Here is a 25,427-nt window from a genome sequence, read left to right on the forward strand (position 1 = left end):
TCTTGAGTGTGCGCCTCTCCAGACCTTCTGCAGCCTGCCTTCAACCGGTCCCTGTCTCCACCCTCACCCCCACGGTCCTGACACATCGCAGTGTGATGCCCTTCTCTCTGCTCCAGAGGTTGCTTCCTCCCTCACTCCTTGGAGACCTCTTAGTGCTTTGCATGCTTCAGATGTAGCAGCCGTCACCCTGTGATAGGAGGTCACGAGTCCTGAAAACAGGAACTGTGCCTTGTTTTTGCAGCGTTTAACTGGTGTTTGGAGAACACTTGAGTCCTCCATTTTGGGAATAGAGTTCAAACTGCTGAAGCTGACACCCTAGAGAAGGGGAGATGCAAAAAGCAAGGCCCTAAAAGATGTGGCCTGTAGAGTGATCAGTAGGGGGAGCAAGAGAGCAGAGGACGGAAGAGAAGGTGTGTCTGTGGGGATGGTAGTTTCAACTGCAGGACCCATGGGAGGTCACACTCAGAAGGCGATGGGCATCAGCCTGGAGGTGGGGAAGGAGGGAGCAGTGTGGACTTCAGTGAGGAAACTTCCACGCATTGGGAGGCAGAAAGCATAGACACCTGAGGTGGGAGCAAGGAAGAGGCCAGGAGGCCAATGGGAAGAGAAGAAAAGAGAAGGTGAAAGTGAAGTCGCTCAGTCCTGTTGGACTCTTTGGGACCCCTGTGGACTGTAGCCTACCAGGCTTCATCCATGGGATTTTCCAGGCAAGAGTACTGGAGTGGGCTGCCACTGCCTTCTCCAGGGGATCTTCCCGACCCAGGGATTGAAGCCGGGTCTCCCGCACTGCAGGCAGAGGCTTTACCCGCTGAGCCACCAGGGAAGCCCAAAAGAGAAGGTGGGAGGGGACAAAGGAACAGAGGAGTGAGAGGTGTTACAGGAGCCGCTGAAGGACTGTGGGTGTTCCTGTCAGACCCAGCATTTTGATGGTCCTAACAAAGGACACAAAGGGTGACCCTTCCAGTGCCCATTTCTAGGCCTTGTTAGATTTCCTTTTTTTTTTTTTTTTGCCCTTGCCTCATGCAGTGAGGGATGATCTTAGTGCAGGGATCTTAGTTCCCCAACCAGGGATCAAACCTGTGCCCCCTGCAATAGAAGAGTGGTATCTTAACCCCTGGACCACCAGGGAAGTCCCCTTATTAGATCTGTTACCTTTGACAGCATCAACCACTCCCTCTGTTTTGAAACTCTGACTTTTGGCGTTCCTCTTTCTCCTCCTCTTCCCTATTTCCGTGGCCCCTCTTTCGTGGGTGGCTGAGCAGAGCATTCTGCCTCAGCCTTGAGGGTTTCCCCTTGACTCACTGTCCTTTACACGCACGTCCTCATCCAGATGCCACCTAACACGTGAACAAGACGGGGTCCAGCAGCCAGGGAAGGGAGGGGGCGGCAGCGTGTACCACGGCCGAGGATCATCTGGCCGCTGCTTTCCTCTCCATTTCCTGCTGGTCCCCCACATGTAACCTTCTCTGGGGTCACCCCAAATATCTCCCATTGTTAGAAATTTTAGATGTAATATGTTAAACTAACTATCGCTGAGAAGCAAATCCACCAAAACTTTTCCTTGGCTTACGGAACCAGTGATCACTTACATGACTCTCGGTTCCGCCTTAGGTTCCCTCACGAGGCTGCCGTCAAGACGTTGGCCAGGGTTGCAGTCACCACTGGGCTGGAGGACCCGCTGCTGAGACGGCTCGTTCACCTGCCTGGTGAGTTGCACTGGCTCTTGGTCAGAGGCCCGGGTGCCTCTTCACTTGGGCCTCTTCACAGGGCTGTTCGAATGGCCCAAACACTGACCTCCCCTAGAGCAGGCAGTCCAGCAGAGCGCGGAGGATGCTGCACTGCTTTTTGTGACCTAGTCTCAGAGTTCGCACACTTGTCTTCTCTGTTGGGCACTCAGAACGGCCCTGATCCAGGAGGTCTGGATCATCGGGTGCCATCTCGGAGGTGCGCTATACCATGGGGTTATCCACTCTCAAGTCTGAGTGACTCGGACTTGTCCCTCAAGTTGTAGCCCACTGATGCACAAAGTCCCATGGAGAAGCCGCCCCAATTGGTGAGCCTTCTTCCTGGCTTCCGTCAGCCCTTGGGCACCTCTCCCTTTCTCCATGTACCACGCCACACTGAAGCTGGTGGTTTCTTTGTTTCTCTCTTCCCTAGTCTTTGAATTCCTTGAGGGATAAGAGAGCATCTCATGGGGCAACATGGTATCACAGTGTCTAGAACAGTGAGGCATGGCGGAGTCTCAGTACATTTTAGATAAGGAATGAATAAGTGAGTAAGTTACAGTCCCTTTTTCTAATCACAAACACTTATGTAACAATTTATACCACACCCCACTTCAGGCCTCTGTTGATTAGTTTTCATACTGCATTTCCCACCCCAGTCTCACCCTTGACATGGTCCCCCTCTCTTCTGACCCAGCAATTCCATTCTAGGAATTTATTCTAGGGAAATAATTCATGTGAGTCCAAAAAGTAGCTGAACACTGTCCATTGCAGTTTGTTTATGATGTTTGGGTTTTGTAGAAAACCTGAATTTGAAAAAAAAAAAAAAACTGCAATTTGACTAAATAAGGTATGGAACAATAAAATAGGCTTTACAGAACCACTAAAATAATACCAAAAGTGTTCAATTGATATGAAAAGGTGTTCAGCTGATATTTTTAAATGAAGGAAAATTACAAAATGTTTTAAATTTTCAACTGTGGTAAAATACTTGTAACAAAATTTATCATCTTAAAAAGTGCACGGTTCAGTAGGGATAAGTGCATTCACGTTGTTCTGCAGCCAATCTCCAGAACATTTTTTTTTTTTAATCTTGCAAAATGAAAACTCCCTACTGTTCAGCAGCATTGCTCCCTCCCTACTTTTCTTTCTGCCCTCAGTCCCTGGCAACAACCATTCTACTTTCTGTCTTTATGAATTTTGATGACTCCCGGTTCCTCGTATAAATGGAATCATTCAGTATTTGTATTTTTGTGACTGCTGATTTCACTAAGCTTTTTGTCCTCAAGGTTCACCCTTGTTATAGCATGTGTCAGAATTTCATTCCTACTCAGGGCTAAATAATATTCCATTATATCTATGTATTGTGCTTTGTTCATCCATTTGTCTGTTGGTGGGTACTTGTGTTGAGTTTGTGATTTGGCTGTTATGACTAATGAACGTAGGTGTGTGGAGATCTCTTCAAGACTCTGGGTTATAATTCTGTTTTTAGTTTTTTGAGGAACTGCCATACTTCCATCGAAGCTGCGCCATTTTATATTTGCATCAGTTTGCACAAGGGTTCTAATAACACCTTGTTCTTGGAAACACCTGTTATTTCTGTTTTTTTTTTTTTTTTTTGATAACAGTAGCCACCCTAATGGGTGTGAGGTGGTATGTCATTGTGGTTTTTTAAAAAAAATTTTTATAATTGAAAAGTAATTGCTTTACAGTATTGGCTTGATTTCTTGTTCCAGAGAGATTAGCTTGCCTTTTTGGAGGCCTGGGATCTTCTGCTGTGGTTTAGAAGTTGCTCTGTAGGAGTGGCTTCCTATTTTGAGGAGTTTTTAATATATTTGTGGGGAGGCATCTCCCCATCTTCTTCCTTCATCTCCCCATCTTACTCTCTGCCATCTTCTGCCCCCCTCATTGTGGTTTTGATTCACATTGCCCTAACGATTAGTGGTGTTGAGCATCTTTTCAAATGTTTATTGACCATTTGTTTGTCTTCTTTGGGGAAATGTCTATTCAAGCCTTTGCCCATTTTTATTTTGTTTTGTCATTGTTGAGTTGTAGGAGTTCTTTATATATTCTTGATATTAGCCCCTTATCAGGTGCAAGTATTTTATCCCATTCTATAGTTGCCTTTTCATGCTACTGATTATGTATAAAACATTTTTTAAAGAGAAATGTTTATATAAACATACATGAACCTAGGGGGAAAATGGAAAAAAAAAACACTAAAAAGTTAGTAGTATGGATTTAATTTTAGCAGTAATAAGTTTAATTTTCTTCTTTGTGTTTATTGTTGAAAATTTATGGAATAAATATATTAATTTCATGGAAAATTTTAAATAAATAACATTTTCACACGAATAAAGCATAGGTCATAGGTTTATCTTCTGAAGATCTAACCAAGAAAGTCCAAAATCAAGATAATATTTAGGTTGTTGGGATCCTCCCAACTGGGTACTGAGGCAAGTACTAATGCCAAGTTGCTTACTTTTCTGAATTTCATTTCCTTCTCTTTTTTTAAAAATGCAAGGCTTTTTTTTTTTTTAAGCACTGGCATTATTTATTTCAAAGAATTTACATTCTATGCATCAATTTAGTGTTCTTAGGAAACTTTAAAAGAAATTTTTTTTATTTAATTGGCTGTTCTGGGTCTTAGCTGTGGATACGGGTGTGGGTCCCTGACCAGGGATAGAACCCAGAGCTCCTGCATTGAGAGTGCAGAGTCTCAGCCACCAGACCACCAGGGAAGCCCTATCCTTAGGAAACTTTTTGCAGGACCCACTCTGCTCTCAAAGGCACTTGTTCCTGTTTCTGTGAGTGGTCATCCCACAGTATGGTATCTGCTTTCCTGTCTAGATTGGGGTGTCCTCAGTCTAGACCCCCATGAGCATGGTACTAATAGACTTGTTGAATGATGTTGCCAGATCCGAAAGGCACGTTTCTGCTCCTCAGCCTCCCAGGAGCATTGGACTCGGGAGAGTCAGCTGACTGTTCTTCCTCTTGAAACCGTCTCCTGGTTCTGCTTCTGGGACACCACCCTCTTATTTTCTCTCCGAGGTCTCCGGCCAGTCCTTTCAGTCTTTGCAGGTTCCTCTTTACCGTCTAGCCGAGCTCCTAATGTCTCACTGCTTTAGTGCTTGGTCCCTTTTCTTCGTTCTCTCTGCTTCCATAACCTCATCTCTTTCCAAAGCTTTGATTCCAGACCATACACCAATTATTTCCAACTAGCGCATCCATCTTTTTGGAGCTCAGTGTATCCAACTGCCTTGTGTTGTCCATTTTCTGTGTGTCCTGGATTCACTCTCTACTCTTGTTGACCCTTCCCTCTGCCCTTGGCACTTTGACCTTTGTGGGCCACGTGGACAGAAAATCTCCCGCTTCCTGTGGGCTTGGCCAGTAGAAGTTTCCAGCAGAAAGTTGAAAGGCAGGAGGAGAGTGAGGTCAATAAATTTAGTCCCCAGCTGCCTGTCTGTGGTTCACACTGGAGTGGAGCTCCCTCCTGAGGGCCACGGCTCCTGCCACGAGAGCCTCTCCGCCTACCCAGCTCTCTCTCTACCAGTTACTGCCCCATTCACTTGCTCCTTCAGGCCTAGGTGTGGTTACCTGCTTCAGGGTGACCACATCAGCTCTCTTTGCTTGTCTGAAACTCTGCTCCCTTAGAGTAGGAAATGGCAACCCACTTCAGCTCTTGCCTGGAGAATTCCATGGACAGAGAAGCCTGGTGGGCTACAGTCTGTGGAGTCGCAGAGTTGGACACGACTGAGTGAGCATGGCACACTCTGCTCACACTTTTGTATTAGATTGGCCAAAAAGTTCCTTTGATTTTTAAATAAAAATGAAAGACAATTTTTCATTTTCACCAAGGATTTTATTGAACAACATAGTTACCTTTTGGTTTTACTATCTTTTGCCATATTTTGGGCAACTTCATAATCCCATCTTTCCAAAACTTTCTTTTTTGAGCAAAGGCCTATTCCAGGTCCCTTTACAGTCTGCCGGGGAATTGAAATCTTTTCCAATAAGATAATTTTATAAAGACCAAAGTAAATGGACATTCGAAAGTGCAGTGTCTGGTGAATGTGGCGGATGAATCAGGACTTCCTCGCCAAGCTGTAACAGTTTTTGTCCGGTCATCAAATATACATGTGGTCTTGCGGTATCCTGGTGGAAGATTATCAGTTTTTATGTTTCTTGAAATAATAAAGCATAATATGCCGAAAATGTTGCTTTTTTCATTTCCAATATTGAAATGGCTACATGGAAATTAATCAATTTTGATAAATTTTTATTTAATGCATACTGATATGACAGCTGTCACAATACAATCTAACAAAATTGTTTCAAATGAAGTTAAAGACAACTAAGTGCTACTAGAGACATCCTATGGAAAAAAACACAAATGATCCTTTTGGCTTAATCCTTTTATTAAACTCTCCTCACATAACCCTGGTTTCCAGCCGGGATCCTGACACATCAGTATGTATTTGACAGCTTCCTTGGGAATTCTCATAGCCAGCACACACATGACAAACCCAGAACATACCTTTTGACTTTTCCTGTAATCCCCTCCTCACTTTTTTCGGTCTCTGGGAACGAACATTAACACGCCAAGCCAGGTGCACAAAGCAGGTGCCTGGGAGTCCTGCATGGTCTCTCCCTCTCCTTCACACTCACCCACCTTCATCTTATCAATCACTAAGTCTGAAAATTGAGCTTCCCAAAGCTGGCTTCTTACTGTTTGCTGCTGCTGCTGCTAAGCCGCTTCAGTTGTGTCCAACTCTGTGCGACCCCATAGACAGCAGCCCAAGAGGCTCCTCTGTCCCTGGGATTATCCAGGCGAGAATACTGCAGTGGGCTGCCATTTCCTTCTCCAATGCATGCATGCATGCTAAGTTGCTTCAGTCGTGTCCGACTCTGTGCGACCCCTATGAACAGCAGCCCACTAGGCTCCTCTGTCCACTGGATTCTCTAGGCAAGAATACTGGAATGGGTTGCCATTTCCTTCTCCACCAGGTGGCGCTAGTGGTAAAGAATTCACTTGCCAATACAGGAGACATAAGAGACAGGAGTTCGATCCCTGGGTTGGGAAGATCCCCTGGAGGAGGGCATGGCAACTCACTCCAGTATTTTGCCTGGGAAATCCCATGGACAGAGCAGCCTGGCAGGTTACAGTCCATAGGGTCTGAAAGAGTTGGACACAACTGAAGTGACTTAGCGTGCCCACATTCAGTATGCACTGTAGAAATGAATTACGTGATGTCTCGGGTTTCAAAAGAGTCCAGTTCTATTGGCAATAAATCCAAGGTTTTATTCTTGCCTGTAAATTTGTTTCAAATAAATGCCACATGTAAAAGCAACTTAAAAAAAGATGTAATCTACATGCCTGAAGTGCCAGATTCATGATTTAATTATTTGGCCCAGTCAGTGAGCTGAAAGTTCAGAAAACAAAAAACAAAACCTTAAATGAAAGAAAACATTTCTAAAACAAATTGCCTTCCTTGTGTCAAAAGTCCTCCTATGCCTGGAGTCAGACAGGAAACAAATAGACCTGTGTGTTATCAGAACTGAACTAAAGTATTTATCTGTTTCTCCCCATGGAACATCCCTTGAAAGAACGTTGTGTTTGATGTAGGGATTCCAAGCAGGACTTGCCATGGTGCTTAGGGTCTCCTGGGTATTGGTTTCATCTGCTTGAACCTTGAGTTGAAGCAGGCCAAGGAAATCAATACCTTGGATGCTGCGTCTGAGTAGGGGCTCAGGAAAATATATAAAGATGGGGAAAGTATAAAGTGGAGCTTCCTAGGGGGCATGGTGATAAAGAATCTGCCTGCCAGTGCAGGAGATGTAAGAGATACAGGTTCAATCCCTGGGTCAGGAAGGTCCCGTGGAGTAGGAAATGGCAACTCCAGTATTCTTGCCTGGAAAATCCCATGGACAGAGGAGCCTGGCAAGCTATAGTTCATGGGGCTGCAAAGAGTTGTACACAACTGACCACGCACGCACCAAGTATAAAGTGAGAGGATAGCTGGTCTATTTCCCAAACAATTATTGAATGCCACGGATGAGGCACTTCTCTAGGGTATTCAGAGTAAATAGATGAAGTTCCTTCCATTCAGGAGATCATCATCTGCCTTGAAAAACATAGGATTTCCCTGGTGGCTCAGATGGTAAAGAGTCTACCTGCAATACGGGAGACCCATGTTCGATCCCTGGGTCGGGAAGATCCCCTGCAAGAGAGCCTGGCAACCCATTCCAGTATTCTTTCCTGGAGAGTTCCATGGACAGAGGAGCTTGGTGAGCTATAGTTCATGGGGTCACGTAGAGTTGGACAGGACTTAAGCACCTGACGCATATACATATATGTATATGTATGTGAAAAGCATGAAGCATTATAGGAGCACCAGTTTTCTATGGCGTGGCTGAAGACATCCATTTGTCATCCCCCAAGTGTGAATGTCACGTGTTTGTCAAGTTTCTCCTGCACACTCACGTTCTATATTCTGGGAATTTGGCTGAGGGAAGTTTCTGCTTCCTCAGCAGCAATGGCCAGAATGCTCTGGCTTTAGTAAACAGTGTTAATATATGCACGAAGTGTGCACACGGAAGTTGATTGCAGGTTTTGTGCTCTGACTGTGCAGAGCCAAAGAAAAATAACCGAGCTCTGAATCTCAGCTTTTTAAAATTTAACATTATCAATGCTTACTACCTTCCATCCAGGCCTTGGGTGGAAGGTTACAAAATAGGAGAAAGTGTTAGTTGCCCAACTGTGTCCAACTCTTTGGGACCCCATGAACTATACCTTGCCAGGCTCCCCTGTCCATGGGGATTCTCCAGGCAAGCATACTAGAGTAGGTTGCCATGCCCTCCTCCAGGCGATCTTTCTGACCCGGGGATTGAACCCAGGTCTCCTGCATTGTAGGCAGATTCTTTACCATCTGAGCCACCAGGGAAGCCCTACAAAACAGGATAAATTTTCATCTAAAAATAAATGAGCAGGTATTACATAATGGAAAATCTACATAGGTTAGGATTTCAGCTCCTTTTATTTCTCTTCTCTATGAGCTTAATTATACTGAAAAACAAAATATTTGAAGAGTTAAGATTTGGGCAAAAAACACAACTTTCGTTTTATTCACTTACTGTTAAAAATGTTCCTGACACGTAGTCGATTGTTGCGCTAGTCTCAGGTGTACAGCAAAATGGTTCATTCGTGTGTATGTTGTGTTAGTCACCCAGTCGCGTCTGACTCTTTGCAGCTCCATGGACTGTAGCCCGCCAGGCTCCTCCGTCCATGGAATTTTCCAGGCAAGAATACTGAAGTGGGTTGCCATTGCCTTCTCCAGGGGATCTTCCCAACCCAGGGATCAAACCCAGGTCTCCCACACTGTAGGCAGACTCTTTACCATCGGAGCCACCGGGGGTTCCTGGTGTTTTCTGTGTATGTCTGTGTGTATATCGGAGAAGGCACTGGCACCCCACTCCAGCACTCTTGCCTGGAAAATCCCATGGACGGCGGAGCCTGGTGGGCTGCAGTCCATGGGGTCGCAAAGAGTCGGACACGACTGAGCGACCTCACTTTCACTTTTCACTTTCATGCATCGGAGAAGGAAATTGCAACCCACTCCAGGGTTCTTGCCTGGAGAATCCCAGGGACGGGGGAGCCTGGTGGGCTGCCGTCTCTGGGGTCGCACAGAGTCGGACACGACTGAGGCGGCTTAGCAGCAGCATGCGTGTATATGTATTCTTTTTAGTTTCTTTGCCAGTGTAGGTTATTATAAGATTTGAATGTAGCTTCCTGCACTGTACAGTAAATCCTTGTTGTTTATTTTATAATATGTAGCAGTGCATGCGTGCTCAGTCACTCAGTTGTGTCTGAATCTTTGCAACACCACGGACTGCAGCCCTCCAGGCTCTGCTGTCCATGGGATTTCCCAGGCAAGGAAAATGGGTTGCCATTTCCCACTCCAGAGTAACTTTCTGACTTAAGGATCAAACCCACGTCTCCTGTGTTGGCAGATTCTTTACCACTCTGCCACCTGGGAAGCCCATTATGTAGTAGTGTGTATCTGTTAATCCCAAACTCCTAATTTATCCCTCCCCTGTCACTTTCCCCTTTGGTTACCATAGTTTTTTTTGTTGTTGTTTTTTCAAAATCTTTGAGTTGGCCTCTGTTTTGTAAATAAACTCATTTGTATCATTTTCTTTTTTTACATTCTACATGTAAGTAATATAATATGATATTTGTCTCTCTCTCTCTGACTTCACTTCAGGGGATAATCTCTAGGTCCATCCATGTTGCTGCCAGTGGCATCATTTCGTTCTTTTGTATGGCTGAATATCATTCAGTTGTATGTATGTACCACTTCTTTATCCCTTCCTCTGTCCGTGGACATTTAGCTTACTTCCATGTCTTGGCTGTTGTGAATAGTGCTGCTTTGAACATTGGGGTACATGTAACTTTTCTAGTTAATTTTCACCTTTTCCAGATATATGCCTAGTAGCAGGATCGCCGGATCATATGGTAACTATATTTTTAGTTTCGAATATTGATTTTAAGCAAGAACGTGTCTTTTCTTTCTTTCATATTTGTGTGTTTATTTGGCTGTCTCGGGTCCTAGTTGCAGCACACAAGGGCTTAATTGTCCAACGGCATGTGGTTTCGAATCTCCCCGACCAGGGACCAAATCCTCATTGCCGCTTTGGAAGGCGGACTCCCAACCACTGAACCACCAGGGAAATCCCAAGAGTATGTTTTTGATCAGATCTTTGAGTGCAGGTTCTCCCAGGCTTACCACTGACTACTGGTTCAGCCAGGGGTGATGGAGTGGTTTCTTAGGATTTTCAAGGACTGTAAGGAGATGCTCAAAGTGAGGGATTCAGCAGACACAGTGGGACAGGAAGCAGGCTCCACTTCAAGAAGCTAAGAGGCAAATCAGATGTTTGCAGAACCCAAAGAGCTGGAGGTATGGATTGAAGGTGGATATAAAGCTAAGAATCTGGGATGAAGTGGGATAAAGTGACCAGCTAGGAACGCACCCTCATCTCCCTAGGTTCCCTTTTCAGGATGTGAATTTGCCGTAAAGTGTAGGGTTTTCAGAAGAATGGATGAAGGGAAAGCAGCTCTTCCGGAACTTGGCTTGTTTTCTCTGTGATCTCCTGCTGGCTTCCCTGACCTTTGGCCACCACCCACGCCGTCATGGCTTCCACCTACCCCCATCCTAATCCAGTCAGTCGGCAGGCAAAGCTGATGACTCATGTTATTACTTAGAGTTCTATCTGGTGGAATAGAACTGGGTTCTGCAGCTGTGAAAACCTACTGGCTCCCTTGTGATACCGACTTGCCTTAACCTTATTAAAGCGTGCTGTTTCCCTGCTGTGTTCCCCAGGGCCCCCATGAAAGCTATTGGTGATTCATAGGATTTGGAAATGTGAAAAATGTCCCTGCAACAGACATGTGGGACTAACTTGTTAACGTTTCTACAGCAGTTTGTTTTGGGGAGATAAAATGTAGCCAAGGCACATGTCAGAGGTCAGAAAGGAAACAGGAGAGAAGTGATGAAGTTGTGATGATTCAGGCAAAAGGATGTTGAAGCCGAGAAATATTAGATGAAGCCTTTCGTGTATCTGATTCTTACCATGCTGGTGATGAGGTCGTGGAGGGCTGCTGAAGTCACTTCAGTTCAGTCGCTCAGTCGCTCTTTGTGACCCATGGACTGCAGCACACCAGGCCTCCCTGTCCATCACCAACTCCTGGAGCTTGCTCATGCTCATGTCCATCGAGTTGGTGATGCCATCCAACCATCTCATCCTCTGTCATCCCCTTTTCCTCCTGCCTTCAATCTTTCTCAGCATCAGGGTCTTTTCCAGTGAGTCAGCTCTTCACATCAGGTGGCCAAAGTATTGGAGCTTCAGCTTTAGCATCATTCCTTCCAGTGAATATTCAGGGCTGATTTCCTTTAGGATTGACTGGTTTGATCTCCTTGTAGTCCAAGGAGTTCTCAAGAGTCTTCTCCAGCACCACAATTCAAAAGCAGCAATTCTCCGCTGCTCAGCTTTCTTTATGATCCAAGTCTCACATCCATACATGACTACTAGAAAAACCATAGCTTTGACTATAAGGACCTTGGTTGGCAAAGTAATGTCTCTGCTTTTTAATATGCTGTCTAGGCTGGTCATAGCTTTTCTTCCAAGGAACAAGCGTCTTTTAATTTCATGGCTGCAGTCACCATCTGCAGTGATTTTGGAGCCCCAGGAAATAAAGTCTGTCATTATTTCCATTGTTTCCCCATCTACTTGCCATGAAGTGATGGGACCAGATGCCTTGATCTTTGTTTTTGGAATGTTGAATTTTAAGTCAGTTTTTTCACTCTCATCTTTCACTTTGATCAAGAGGCTCTTTAGTTCCTCTTCACTTTCTGCCATAAGGGTGGTGTCATCTGCATATCTGAGGTTATTGATATTTCTCCCAGCAATCTTGATTCCAGCTTGTGCTTCATCCAGTCTGGCATTTTGCATGATGTACTCTGCATATAAGTTAAATAAGCAGGGTGACAATATATAGCCTTGATGTACCCCTTTCCCAGTTTGGAACCAGTGTGTTGTTCCATGTCCAGTTTTAACTGTTGCTTCTTGACCCGCATACAGGTTTCTCAGAGGGCAAGTAAGGTGTTCTGGTATTCCCATCTCTTTAAGAATTTCCCACAGTTTTTTTGTGATTCACACAGTCAAAGGCTTTAGCATAGTCAATGAAGTAGATGATTTTCTGGAACTCTCTTGCTTTTTCTATGATCCAACAGATGCTGGCAATTTGATCTCTGGTTCCTCTGCCTTTTTGAAGTCCACCTCGAATATCTGGAAGTTCTCAGTTCACGTACTGTTGAAGCCTGGCTTGGAGAATTTTGAGCATTATTTTGCTAGTGTGTGAGATGAGTGCATTTGTGCAGTAGTTTGAGCATTCTTTGGCATTGCCTTTCTTTGGGATTGGAATGAAACTGACCTTTTCCAGTCCTGTGACCATTGCTGAGTTTTCCAGATTTGCTGGTATATTGACTGCAGCACTTTCACAGCATCATCTTTTAGGATTTGAAATAGCTCAACTAGAATTCCATCACCTCCACTAGCTTTGTTCATAGTGATGCTTCCTAAGGCCTACTTGACTTCGCATTCCACGATGTCTGGCTCTGGGTGAATGACCACACCTTTGTGGTTATCTGGGTCATGAATATCTTTTTGTATAGTTCTTCTGTGTATTCTTGCCACCTTTTAATATCTTCTGCTTCTGTTAGGTCCATACCATTTCTGTCCTTTATTGTGCCCATCTTTACATGAAATGCTTCCCTTGTGGCTCAGCTGGTAAAGAATCTGCCTACAATGCGGGAGACCTGGGTTCCATCCCTGGGTTGGGAAGATCCCCTGGAGAAGGGAAAGGCTACCCACTCCAGTATTCTGGCCTGGAGAATTCCATGGACTGTATAGTCCACAGGGTTGCAAAGAGTCAGACACTACTGAGTGACTTTCACTTTCACTTTCTGTTAGGTCCATACCATTTCTGTCCTTTATTGTGCCCATCTTTGCATGAACTGTTCCCTTGGTATCTCTAATTTTCCTGAAGAGATCTCTAGTCTTTCTCATTCTATTGTTTTCCTCTATTTTTTTGCTTTGACTACTTAGGAAGGCATTCTTATCTCTCCTTGCTATTTTTCCAAACTCTGCATTCAGATGGATATATCTTTGTTTTCCTCCTTTGCCTTTCACTTCTCTTCTTTTCTCAGCTATTTGTAAGGCCTCCTCAGACGACCATTGCCTTTTTGCATTTCTTCTTCTTGGGGATGGTTTTGATTACTGCCTCCTGTACAATGTTACGAACCTCCATCCATAGTTCTTCAGGCACTCTGTGTACCAAATCTAATCCCTTGAATCTATTTGTCACTTCCACTGTATAATCTTAACGGATGTGATTTAGGTCATACCTGAATGGTTTAGTGGTTTTCCCTACTTTGTTCAATTTAAATCTGAAAAGTCTGAATTGCAAACTCGTTTTGCAATAACGAGTTCATGATCTGAGCCACAGTCAGCTCCCGGTCTTATTTTTGCTGACTATCAAGTTGGTGTATAAATAGACTTTAAACATTTTAGAGCCAGCCCAGAAGGGGACCGTATGATAAGTGACACCACTGGGAAAGGGGTGGTTACAGCAGAAGTCCTCTGTGGGGAACAGAGATAAGACAAAGACCGCCCTCCTGCTTATCACCACCCCTCCCCCACCAGCCGCCTCTGGGAACAGCAGGCAGAAGCCTGGGTGGCTGAGTAGGGCACATTTTCTGACATCCTTTCCATAAAAGCATCAGCAATCTGCAAAGACTGGGGCTACAGGGAAAGGTCCCTGCTCTACAGAATTTTATGATTTCGTAAGGAGAGGGAGCTCAGCTGGTAAAGAATCCGCCTGCAAGGCAGGAGACCCCGGTTCAATTCCTGGGTCAGGAAGATTCCCTGGAGAAGGGATAGGGTACCCACTCAAGTATTTTGGGGTTTCCCTGGTGGCTCAGATGGCAAAGAATCCACCTGCAATGTGGGAGACCTGCGTCTCACCCCTGGGTTGGGTAGATCCCCTGGAGGTGGGCATGGCACCCCACTCCAGTATTCTTGCCTGGGGGATCCTATGGACAGAGGAGTCTGGTGGGCTACAGTTCGGTGGGGGGGGGGGGGGGGGGCGGCTCACAAAGAGTCAGATACGAGTGAGCGACTTTCACAAGTAGCGGGAGTCGTTCATGATTTAATGGGTGGAGGGGGTTGCGTGGATGCCCTTGAACGAGAGTTTCTAGCTCAGGGAGGTTTTGCACGTTTCAAGTCCCATAGACACCCTCTGTGTCAAGTGCCGCATCCGCGGAGAGACCCTAGGCCTCGCCAGCCTATGCCTTCTGAAAGATAGGAAGTGGCTAAAGAGAAATGACCGGGGAAAGAGAAAGCACACCTTTGCTGGGGTTACAGTAACTCATGGGAAAAGGGTGAGACTTGTGGAACACGACAGTAGCTCGTGGAGGAAGGAGCACTCAGTCAGAGGAGGAAGGAGCACTCAGAGGAGGAAGGAGCACTCAGAGGAGGAAGGAGCACTCAGAGGAAGAAGGTGCACTCAGAGGAAGAAGGAGCACTCAGTCAGAGGAGGAAGGAGCACTCAGTCAGAGGAGGCAGATTCCAGGGGAAGGAGGTACAAAAAGCTGAGCCACAGGCAAGAAGAGATGCTTCCCAGGACTGAGCAGAAGGGTTCAGTGAAAGAAAACCCCAGAAACTTCCTGAGAGACGCAGCCCGCCTTCAGAGGACACGTTCCTTCAGCATGAAGCACAGTGTCGTCCTGTTGGGATAAAGCGCAGGAGAGCCAGCCAAGAAGTAATTCTGGAGAAGCGTTCTCAAGGGTGTGACGTGATTTCCTCCACGCAGTGGAACCTCCAAGCCATTCTTGCCAGTTGGGTGTGATTTCTTCTTTATTTTTGTTTATTTCTGTCTTAGTTTAAGTGCGTAGTGGTTTCAATGGAAAATGTGGCTCTGTAATAATTTGGGAGCAGAAGTGACAGGTTGCGGATGTCACTGTGAGTTGGGTCTGGCAGCCAGGGTATTGGAAGCATCATATTACAAATAATGCCGGTCCCCTCCTGTCCCCTCCTCCCACCAGCCTCCAGGCAGGCCAGGTGGCGCCTGGTACTTCAGCAGCCCCACATCAGCCCTCGGTGGAGCGGCAGAGAGGGTGGCTTCTTGTCTAAGTTCCAGCGCCCTTCTTAGGTCACTTCTCCCCTGTGCCTTGCTTTCCCCCCTGGAAGACTAAGAGCTGCCCAGTCCTTACCACCCCCTAGCTGGTAAATACCTTTCAAATACCAAGCGGTACCCTCTCCCCTCCTCTTCCCAGTTTTCCAGGAGGTATTCCAGTGCTGCCCCAGGCAGTCTTCTGGGAATGTCCCTTATTCCCATTTCTACCCAGGAATTACCATGAGTCAGGCTGGATGCACAAACGTGACACCTCTCCTTGGAGCATCTCTTACACACCTGTCTCCCTCCCTTACATCAGTTTCTCTCTCTCTCTCTTTTTTTTTTCTCACGAGACTTGGAGACTATCTTGTATGATATTTGCAAGTTTATTGTCTCGTCTTTTCCCTTTAAAGTGTAAGGATGATGAGAGCAAGGACTTTGCTAATCTTCTTGATGACTGTATCTTTAGTGCCGAGAACAGTGTTTGGCATGTAATAGGTATGGAATCATTTTTGTTGTTGTTTTTGAAGAAAGAGGATATTATTGTTCAGTCACTCAGTCATGTCCGACTCTTTTTGACCCCATGGACTGCAGCACACCAGGCTCCCCTGTTCTTTACCATCTCCCAGAGTTTGCTCAAACTCTTGTCCATTGAGTCAGTGATGCCATCCAACCTTCTCATCCTCTGTCATCCCCTTCTCCTCCCGCCTTCAATCTTTCCCAGCATCAGGGTCTTTTCCAGTGAGTCATTCTTTGCATCAGGTGGCCAAAGTATTGAAGGCTTCAGCTTCAACATCAGTCCTTTCAATGAATATTCAGGATTGATTTCCTTTAGGATTGACTGGTTTGACCTCTTTGCACTCCAAGAGACTCTCAAGAGTCTTCTCCAACACCACAATTCAAAAGCATCAATTCTTCGGCTCTCAGCTTTCTTTATGGTCCAGCTCTCACATCCATACATGATTACTGGAGAAACCATAGCTTTCTAGAAACTAGACAGACCTTTCTTGGCAAAGTAATGTCTCTGCTTTTTAATATGCTGTCTAGGTTGGTCATAGCTTTTCTTCTAAGGAGCAAGTGTCTTTTAATTTAATGGCTGCAGTCACCATCTGCAGTGATTTTGGATTCCCCCCAAAATAAAGTCTCTCACTCTTTCCATTGTTCCCCATCTATTTGTCATGAAGTGATGGGACCGGGTGCCATAATCTTCGTTTTTTGAATGTTGAGTTTCAAGTCAGCTTTTTTCACTCTTGTCTTTCACTTTCATCAAGAGGCTCTTTAGTTCCTCTTCACTTTCTGACATAAGGGTGGTGTCATCTGCATTTCAGAGGTTATTGATACTTCTCCCGGCAATATTGAATCCAGCTTGTGCTTCATCCAGTTCGGCATTTCGCAAGATGTACTCTGCATATAAGTTAAGTAAGCAAGGTGACAATATACAGAGAGGATATAGTCAGCCCTAAACCAGAGAACTTGGGGAAATAGGGCATTTCGCTGAGTGCAGCCAAAGGAGGACTCAGAGCAGCCAGAGGTCACTGGTCGGGCGAGGAGGGGGATGGAGAGCCCAGGAAAGGGCGTCAGGGTGCGGGGAGGGGGCTAGAGCAGAGGTTATCACAGTGTGGTCCACAGAGCCCCGAGGGCAGCGATCTCTGAGACAGACCCTTTCAGTCTGTAAGGTCAAAACTATTTTCAAAACAGTGTTGTGATGTTGACTCTTTCACTGTGGTGACATTTCCACTGATGTTGCTGAAGCGGGAGAAGGTCCAGCATGAATCAGGGCAGAGGCACCAAACTAGGACCATATGCAGCAAAACAGGTTCCAGCCTCACTGAAGAATGTCCTCAATCTATCAGTGAAAGCTGTTCAGTTTATGAAACCTCAACCTGGAATACATGTCTGTTTCATGTCTGTGTGATCAAATGGGAAATACATATAACATTTCTGCTGAAAAGTGAAATATGTTGGTTTTCTCAGGGAAAAAAAAAATTTTATTAATAAATTAAAATTTATTTTAATTTTAAAAAGTTAAAATTAAAAATTTTACTTTAAAGAATGAAAGACAAACGATAGTTATTTAGACTGGGGCATTTCATAGATAATCTGCTGAAAATGAATAAAGTGAGCTTGTCAGGTGAAACGATGAATGACATTCTCAGCTGCCAGGGATAAAATTTTAATTTTGAAGAGAAAATTAGAATTATGGAAAACTTGAGTCCATCACAGGCAGCTCAACAGCTTCCTTATAGAGACTTTTCTGATGAGGTTGTGAAATGAAAGTCGCTCAGTCGTCTCCGACTGTTTGCGGCCCTTTGTGACCTATTCAGTCCACGGAATTCTCCTCGCCAGAATACTGGAGTAGGTAGCCTATCCCTTCTCCAGCAGCTCTTCCCAACCCAGGAATCGAACCAGAGTCTCCTGCATTGCAGGCGGATTCGTTACCAACTGAGCTGTCAGGGAAGCCTTCTGATGAGATTGGTGGTGATATATTAATAATGGGAGTTTTGATGTTGTGTGATAAAATAGATCAGCATTTGGAGTGATCTGTATAGCTCAGTGAGTCAGTATTTTCCAAATGTTAACAAAATCACATGTGGGAACACATGAGAAAACCAACTGTTCAGAGAGCAAAACAGATCAATGGCTTTCATAGAAGAGAGCTTTAGAAGTTCATCGACAAGGCTGCAGATTCCACACTGAAAATTAACTGGAAAGAAATGAGCACTTGACTGTTTTTAGTTGTATCAAAGAATATATACAATTATCTTTCTTTAAAAAGCATGTTAAACTCCTCTCACACTCGGGGACTGATTTTTTTTCATAAACTTCAACTAGGATATTACAGCAGGCTAAATGTAGAAGCAGAGAAGCTATGAGAACCCAGCTGTTTTATATTAAGCAAGACATTAAAGAGATTTGTAAATGACATCACCCTTCTCACTAAATGTTTTTTTGTTTGGGAAAACCATCATAATTTATGTTAGCGTGTAATGCATTATTATTTTTTTGATAAATAAATATTTTTAAAATGTCTCAGTATTAATGTCTAACATGGTAAATATTGATAACCCGTCTTTTTTTTTTTTTTTAAAAAAAAGCTCCTCAGAATCCTCTTTTGTGAGTGCAAGTGGTTAAAAAAAAAAAAAGTGTTAAGGGGATTCTGAGACCAAAATGTTTGGAGAACCCCTGGCCTAGATTAGGCTTAAAAGAACTCAGCAGTGGCTCCAAAGAAGATGAAGCATTTTCTTCTCACTTTTCTCTTTATACCTGCTTGTATACCTCCTATGTGTTAGTCGCTTAGTTGTGTCTGACTCTTTGTGATGCCACTGACTGTGGCCCACCAGGTTCCTCTGTCCATGGAATTCTCCAGGCAAGAATACTGGAGTGGGTAGCCATTCCCTTTTCCAGGAGATCTTTCCAACCCAGGGGTCGAACCCAGGGATTGAACCCAGGTCTCCCACACTGCAGGCAGATTCTTTACCATCTAAGGCACCAAGTCCCTTTTCTTTTTAGTTGAGGCCAACTCCACACCAATGGTGTGACTTAGAAAACAACACTGAAGGAAGGAGGCTCGTGTTCACGGATGCTCCTTTGTGTTGTGTGATGGCTGTTCTCACTTCTTTTCAGACCTGTCCTGTGAGGTCATAGTTATTCAGTCCCATTTTGATAGAAGAAAGAGGCTCAGAGGAGTTAAGTATCTTTCCCAATATCACACAGCCCCAAAGTGGGTGGCAGAACCACAGGTCTGCCCAGCATTTCCCACCAAACCACAGTACATCTGATAATTATCAGAAGTGTTTAGGTCCAAAATACTGTCAGGAAATGGCAACCCACTCAGCATTCTTGCTGGGAAAATCCCACGGGCAGAGGAGCCTGAGGGGCTGTAGTCCATGGGGTCACAAAGAGGAGGACGCGAATGTGCAACTGAACACACACACACACACACACACACACACACACACACACACAGAGTCACTTGAAATATAAGTATGATTGAGGTAAAATATGCTTTTGATGTATTTGAATGATCTCAGTGACTACCTGGTCGTGCCATCACCCTGGGCTGGCGAAGGCAATAGTATCACAGAATACCAGATTTTCTGTGAAAGTATAAACTAGCTGGATCTTTAAACTTCTTGGAATGCTTCTTCTTCATACAGAAAAAGGGTTTGTGTGTGTGTGTATGTGTGTGTGGTTTTTCTTTCCCTTCTGTTTCTGCTCTGGAATTCTTTTGTGAGCATGTAACTGATTATTAAATAGGGTCAAACAGCTCCAGTTGGGTTTCCTGTGTGAACGCACAGCACGGATTTCGGCCTTTTGTGTCAAATGTTGTCTGCAGCAGCTGTGCCCGCGGTTGAAGTTTCAGATCACTTCCTTCAATTTCCTGTGTTGTTGGAAGAGTGGATGTGTGTGCATACTGCCCGTGGAGACGGAAGGGTGTCTCTACATGGCTTTCCTTGGATTTTGTGAAACGTTTTCATTCAGACATGCGGAGTGCCACGTGTTTTCCTGGAAAGAGCACTGGCTTAGCACAAATACAGGCCCAGTGCTTGCCTGCTGTGGATTCTCTGTGTAGTTCGGGGCAAATTTTTTAGTTCCCAGGCCCAATTCTGCTTCCTTATAAGGTTCCTTCCCTCTCTGAAATTTTGCAACTCCGAGTCCTTGTAAAAACCTCATTCCCCAGCTCACCACACTCTTTATTCTGAAATATTCATTTTTCTTCTTTCTGATTTTACTTTCCATCTACTGTTCATCCCCTTGCCTTTCCCTTTATTAGCCCAACATTAAGTCCAAGAGTATTTCAGTTCTTCCAGAATGGCTGTCTTTCACTGGCTCCATCATTCAGCTCCCATTGCCTCTAGAATGATATTATGGACGGTCTCCTTCCTCTGAGAAAGAAAACCCCGCAGGGTGTTCACTTACGGTTCAGCTGGTGGTGGATCTGGAGCTTGGATTGTGTCAGGATCCTCCCACCCTGCCGCAGTAGAGCCCAGAGGTGCTGGGCCGGCAGCCACTTCTCCAGCTTTGCTCTACCTTTGTTCAATGTAATTAGATTTAAGCACGAAGGGTGATCATGGCAAATCAAACTCATTCTGCTTTCGCGGCCTAGTATGAGCATTTGAACTAGAACCAGGATGCGATAAGGTCTCTGTACTTCTCAACCTGGGCTGTCCCTTCCTGGCTTTCCCAGATGTGTCAGGAGTGGGTGGAGCGCCATCTAGTGATGGGCTGGGCTGATGCTTTGCTGCCCGATTCTTGCTATGCCTGCCCAAGAAAACCCGTGGGCTGTGAAACACAGGCAAACAGGACCTTAAAATACTGGGGACATTTTGCAGCAGGTCACTGAGTATCCAGGAAGTTCCAGTGTGTTATTAACCATGCAAATGTGTGTAAGTACAGAATCCCTGGGGCTGTGAGAAGTGAAGATTTGTGGGCATCTTCACTTTCCTGGTGGCTCAGACCGTAAAGGATCTGCCTGCCACGCAGGAGACCCGGGTTCGATCCCTGGCTCGGGAAGATCCCCTGGAGAAGGGAATGGCAACCCACTCCAGTATTCTTGCCTGGAGAATCCCATGGACAGAGGAGCCTGGCGGGGCTGCGGTCCATGTGGTAGCAAAAGAGTCAGACACGGCTGAGCGACTAACGCATTCCCTTGAGATGAGTCTTGTTCAGGTGTAAACTTTTCAGTGAGGTTTTGCGTTCTTAGTTTGAGGTCCAAGTTTGGGAATTTACACTCCTGTGAAAAACATGGGTAACTGGCTTGATTTTCCTCGGCCTCAGTGTCCCTGTTTCTCACCTGTAAGTAAAAGATCGTTTCTGAAATCCTTCCAGCCCTTTAAGAAATGTCCTCTAACCACAGGCACTGCAATCTTTGTGACTGTACACACTTCGGACCCATTGTTCTTTCCATCTTCCGAGAGAAAGTGTAGCAAGAATACTGATAGTTGTCATTGATGGGGTTCCTCTGCGTCTCTGATACTGTTTTAGGAACTTCACACGCATTTGCCTTTTTAATAGTTAAAAAGATCTCACTGACAGATTCGGTAAGATAAACATTATTATGCTCATACCACAGTCAAGGAATCTAAGGCTCCCGCTGCCTGTTCTCTGTGCCAACAAATGGGTAAAGAAGATACAGAGAAACAAGTGGGAAAATACGCTGTTGTCCTTATAATTCATCATAACACCGCTCACAGGGTTCCCGCAACAGCAAGTGTATTCAGGCCTCATCAGAAGAGGAGATATTTATCTTTCACATACTCATAAAGCTTCTATCACAAAGTGATTGTTGGAGAAATAGTAAAAAAAAAAAAAAAAGTTTTCCAAGGATTCAGGGGGAAGGTCGCCTTTTTAAGTGCTAACATGGTACTCAGCCCTGTTCCCTGGGAGCTGAGCAGTGAGGAGAGACGGAGGGTCAGGCCCCCAGGGGTAGCTGCCGTGTCCGGGCTGCCGGCGCGGTGATGGCAGGGGGCAGAGGTCCGTCAGCACCATTGCAGAGATAGCTCTGGGTGCCCCGGCATGGCACTGTGGCAGCCTCCTATGTGTTTCTGCTAATTGGTTTGCTTGGGTCTTCTTTTTTGAAAGCTGAGCAGCCTTCCCCAAAGTGTGCTTTCTAGGGTGTTAATACATTTTATGAGGCAAACAAAGCTTTCAGATCAAACAGCATGAAAACTGCTGGGCTGAATAAAGTTAATGGGTTTCTTGGCTGTGGTGTAAGACTGCTTGAAATGTTTTGCAGTCAGCTAGGAAATTAGCTGCAGCTAATTTCAGTTGTTGGGAGGAGCATGAAGCCTGCAGGGTGCAACCCCACCTCCGGGGGACAGCAGCTACTGGGCTCACTGCTCTGCAGGAGTGTCCACCAGGTTGCCAGGTGACCACGAGGGAACATTTTCATCTTTCGTCAGAATGGGTGGGCTATCCACAAAGCAAAGTGAGGCAACAGGGACGTTTTTGGAAACCTACACGCACATGAACTAACCAGTGGTTAGCTACTGGAGAACAGTTACACTTTCCTGCTCATCCCCAGCTGTTGAGGGTTACTTGATTTATATAGTAAAATACAGTTAATGTAGGACTTGCCGGGTGGTGCAGTGGATAAGAACCCACCTGCCAACGCAGAGGACATGGGTTTGATCCCAGGTCCGGGAAGATCCCACATGCCTCAGAGCAACTAAGCCCGAAAGCCACAGCTACTGAGGCCACAAGCTGCAACTACTGAAGCCGGAGCACCCTAGACCCTATGCCCCACAAGAGAGGCCACCACCGTGAGAAGCCCACGCACCACAACAAATTCAGTCACTAAGTCGCGTCTGACTCTTTGCAACCTCGTGGACTGCAGCACGCCCAGGCTTCCCTGTCCCTCACCAACTCCCGGACTTTGCCAAAGTTCAGGTCCATTGCATCAGTGATGCCATCCAACCATCTCATCCTCTGTCACCCTCTTCTCCTTCTGCCTCTATCTTCCCCAGCATCAAGGTCTTTTCCAATGAGTCAGCTATTCGCGTTAGGTGGCCAGAGTATTGGAGCTTCAGCCTTGGTCCTTCCAGTGAGTATTCAGGGTTGATTTCCTTTAGAGTTGACTGGTTTGATCTCCTTGCTTTCCAAGGGACTGTCAAGAATCTTCTCCAATACCACAGTTCCAAAGCATCAATTCTTCGGCACTCAGCCTTCTTTATGGTCTAGCTCTCACATCCGTACATGACTACTGGAAGAACCATAGCTTTGACTATATGGATCTTTGTCAGCAAAGTGATGTCTTTGGTATTTAACACACTGTCATAGCTTTTCTTCCAAGGAGCAATAGTCTTCTGATTTCATGGCTGCAGTCACTATCCACAGTGATTTTAGTGCCCAAGAAGAGGAAATCTGTCACTGCTTCCACTTTTTCCCCTTGTGTTTGTGATGAAGTGATGGGAAGTCAGTATGTGGTTAAAAATTTTTTTAAAATTAACTGTATATTGTTGTGGTGCGTGGGCTTCTCACGGTGGTGGCCTCTCTTGTGGGGCATAGGGTCTAGGGTGCTCCGGCTTCAGTAGTTGCAGCTTGTGGCCTCAGTAGCTGTGGCTTTCGGGCTTAGTTGCTCTGAGGCATGTGGGATCTTCCCGGACCTGGGATCAAACCCATGTCCTCTGCGTTGGCAGGTGGGTTCTTATCTACTGCACCACCCGGCAAGTCCTGCATTAACTGTATTTTAATATACAAATCAAGTAACCCTCAACAGCTGGGGATGAGCAGGAAAGTGCAACTGTTCTCCCCGTGCTAGGAACCTCAGTAGCTAACCACTGGTTAGTTCATGTGCATGTAGGTTTCCAAAAAGGTCCTTGTTGCCTCACTTTGCTTTGTGGATAGCACACCCATTCTGATGAAAGATGAAAATGTTCCCTCGTGGTCACCTGGCAACCTGGTGGACACTCCTGCAGAGCAGTGAGCCCAGTAGCTGCTGTCCCCCGGAGGTGGGGTTGCACCCTGCAGGCTTCACGCTCCTCCCAGCATCCTGTTGCCGGGATGCTTAGGTTACTCTCCTGGTCCATGTTGGCATTGCCGTGCGTGTACATGCTCAGTTGTGTCTGACTCTTTGTGACCCCGTGGACGGTCGCCTGCCAGGCTCTTCTGTCCATCAGATTCTTCAAACAAGAATAGTGGGGTGGGTTGTCACTTTCTGTTCTAGGGGAAATTCCCCACCCGGGGGTCAAACCTGCGTCTCCTGTGTCTCCTGCATTGGCAGGGGATTCCTTACCACTGTGCCACCTGCGAAGCCCTATTGACATTGGTATTTGTTATCAATGATTTTGATTAATGATCAGTCCCACACTGACCTTATGTCCAGACGGACTGTCCTATATTATACAATAGAAATTAGCCATCAATTAGTTTATTTTAGGGCATAAACTGTATGCTTAAGAGGTCTCTTAAGAATGGCTACTAAACATTTTGGGGTAAATCCTAGTTCTTGATTCATGGAATCTTACCATTTTAGTAATAACATCTTTCCCATATGCTGGGCACTTGACATATTTTAATTTGACTAACCCTTCTACCAGCAACCCTATAAAGGTAGGTGCATGTAACATCTATGATTTATAGAAGAGGAATTGGATCAGAGATTGGTTAGGTAATTAACTTCCCCCTTAGACCACAACTTCCAGAATCTCTCAGCACCTCCTGCTGTTTTGCCTCAACGGCCTTTTATAACTTCCAGGACTTCTCTTCCTCGGAACCTCAGCTGATCCTGACACAGCCTTCTTGAGCACTGACTGATCTGGGATGCCTCCCCTCTATCCTCCACCCCCAACTCTCACCTCCCACTTCCACCCTCAGCTGACTGCTCGAAGTATGACACATTTCGAACCACTTCTGTATAAAACTCTGTATGAAGTTTCAGCATTAAGACATAGAGTGAAAGAAACAAAAAGCAAACTTTATGTACACTCTTGACTCCAGTTACAGGAAAACTGCATTGAAGGCTGGAAGGAAAGATGGTGATGAGATTGTGTCCGAGTTGCAGGGGAATGGATTTTTTTTTTTTCTGAAATGTAGTTATATGAGGGAGAGATTTATATGTGGTTATAAAATGGGAGAGATTTATTTTTTATGAATCTATAAATTTCTTTCCAAAAACTGAAATACGTCTGTCAACTCAGATGGTTACCCTACACTATCATGAATTATAAAGTAATCTTTACAATAGTTATTTTTTATCAATTGATTAATAATTGCTGCTTGCCTTACACATCCAATTTTGAATCTCTATAAAATGTCATCAAAGTTCTTACTGTACTCTTTTTGGAGCTGAGTAAACAAACCAAGGAAGAAAGCAAGCCAGTGTTTTGGTTTTTTTTTTTCAAGACCACAATTGCCAGCTCCAGGTGACTTCAAAGTGCCCTTTGCAGATAAAACATCTGTCAGCGATGCCTGAATGTCTGTGGGCTCTTTTCACACACATCCTCGTGGTCAGTCACCATCATTCAATCATC

General features: G+C 45.2%; 1 long non-coding RNA gene across 3 annotated transcripts in view; it reads left to right on the forward strand.

Annotated features, from left to right (window-relative positions):
- Positions 1-287: 287 nt before the first annotated feature.
- LOC121818076 (uncharacterized) overlaps positions 288-25,427 on the forward strand; it is a 222,741-nt gene continuing 197,601 nt past the window's right edge. For all 3 annotated transcript variants that reach the window (XR_009598622.1, XR_009598623.1, XR_006058187.2), the window contains exons 1-2: positions 288-620; positions 1,612-1,706. This is a non-coding gene — a long non-coding RNA (uncharacterized LOC121818076). The remainder of the gene's footprint in view (positions 621-1,611; positions 1,707-25,427) is intronic.

This window comes from Ovis aries, chromosome 26, assembly GCF_016772045.2.
Source record: "Ovis aries strain OAR_USU_Benz2616 breed Rambouillet chromosome 26, ARS-UI_Ramb_v3.0, whole genome shotgun sequence".
NCBI classification, from domain to species: Eukaryota; Metazoa; Chordata; class Mammalia; order Artiodactyla; family Bovidae; genus Ovis; species Ovis aries.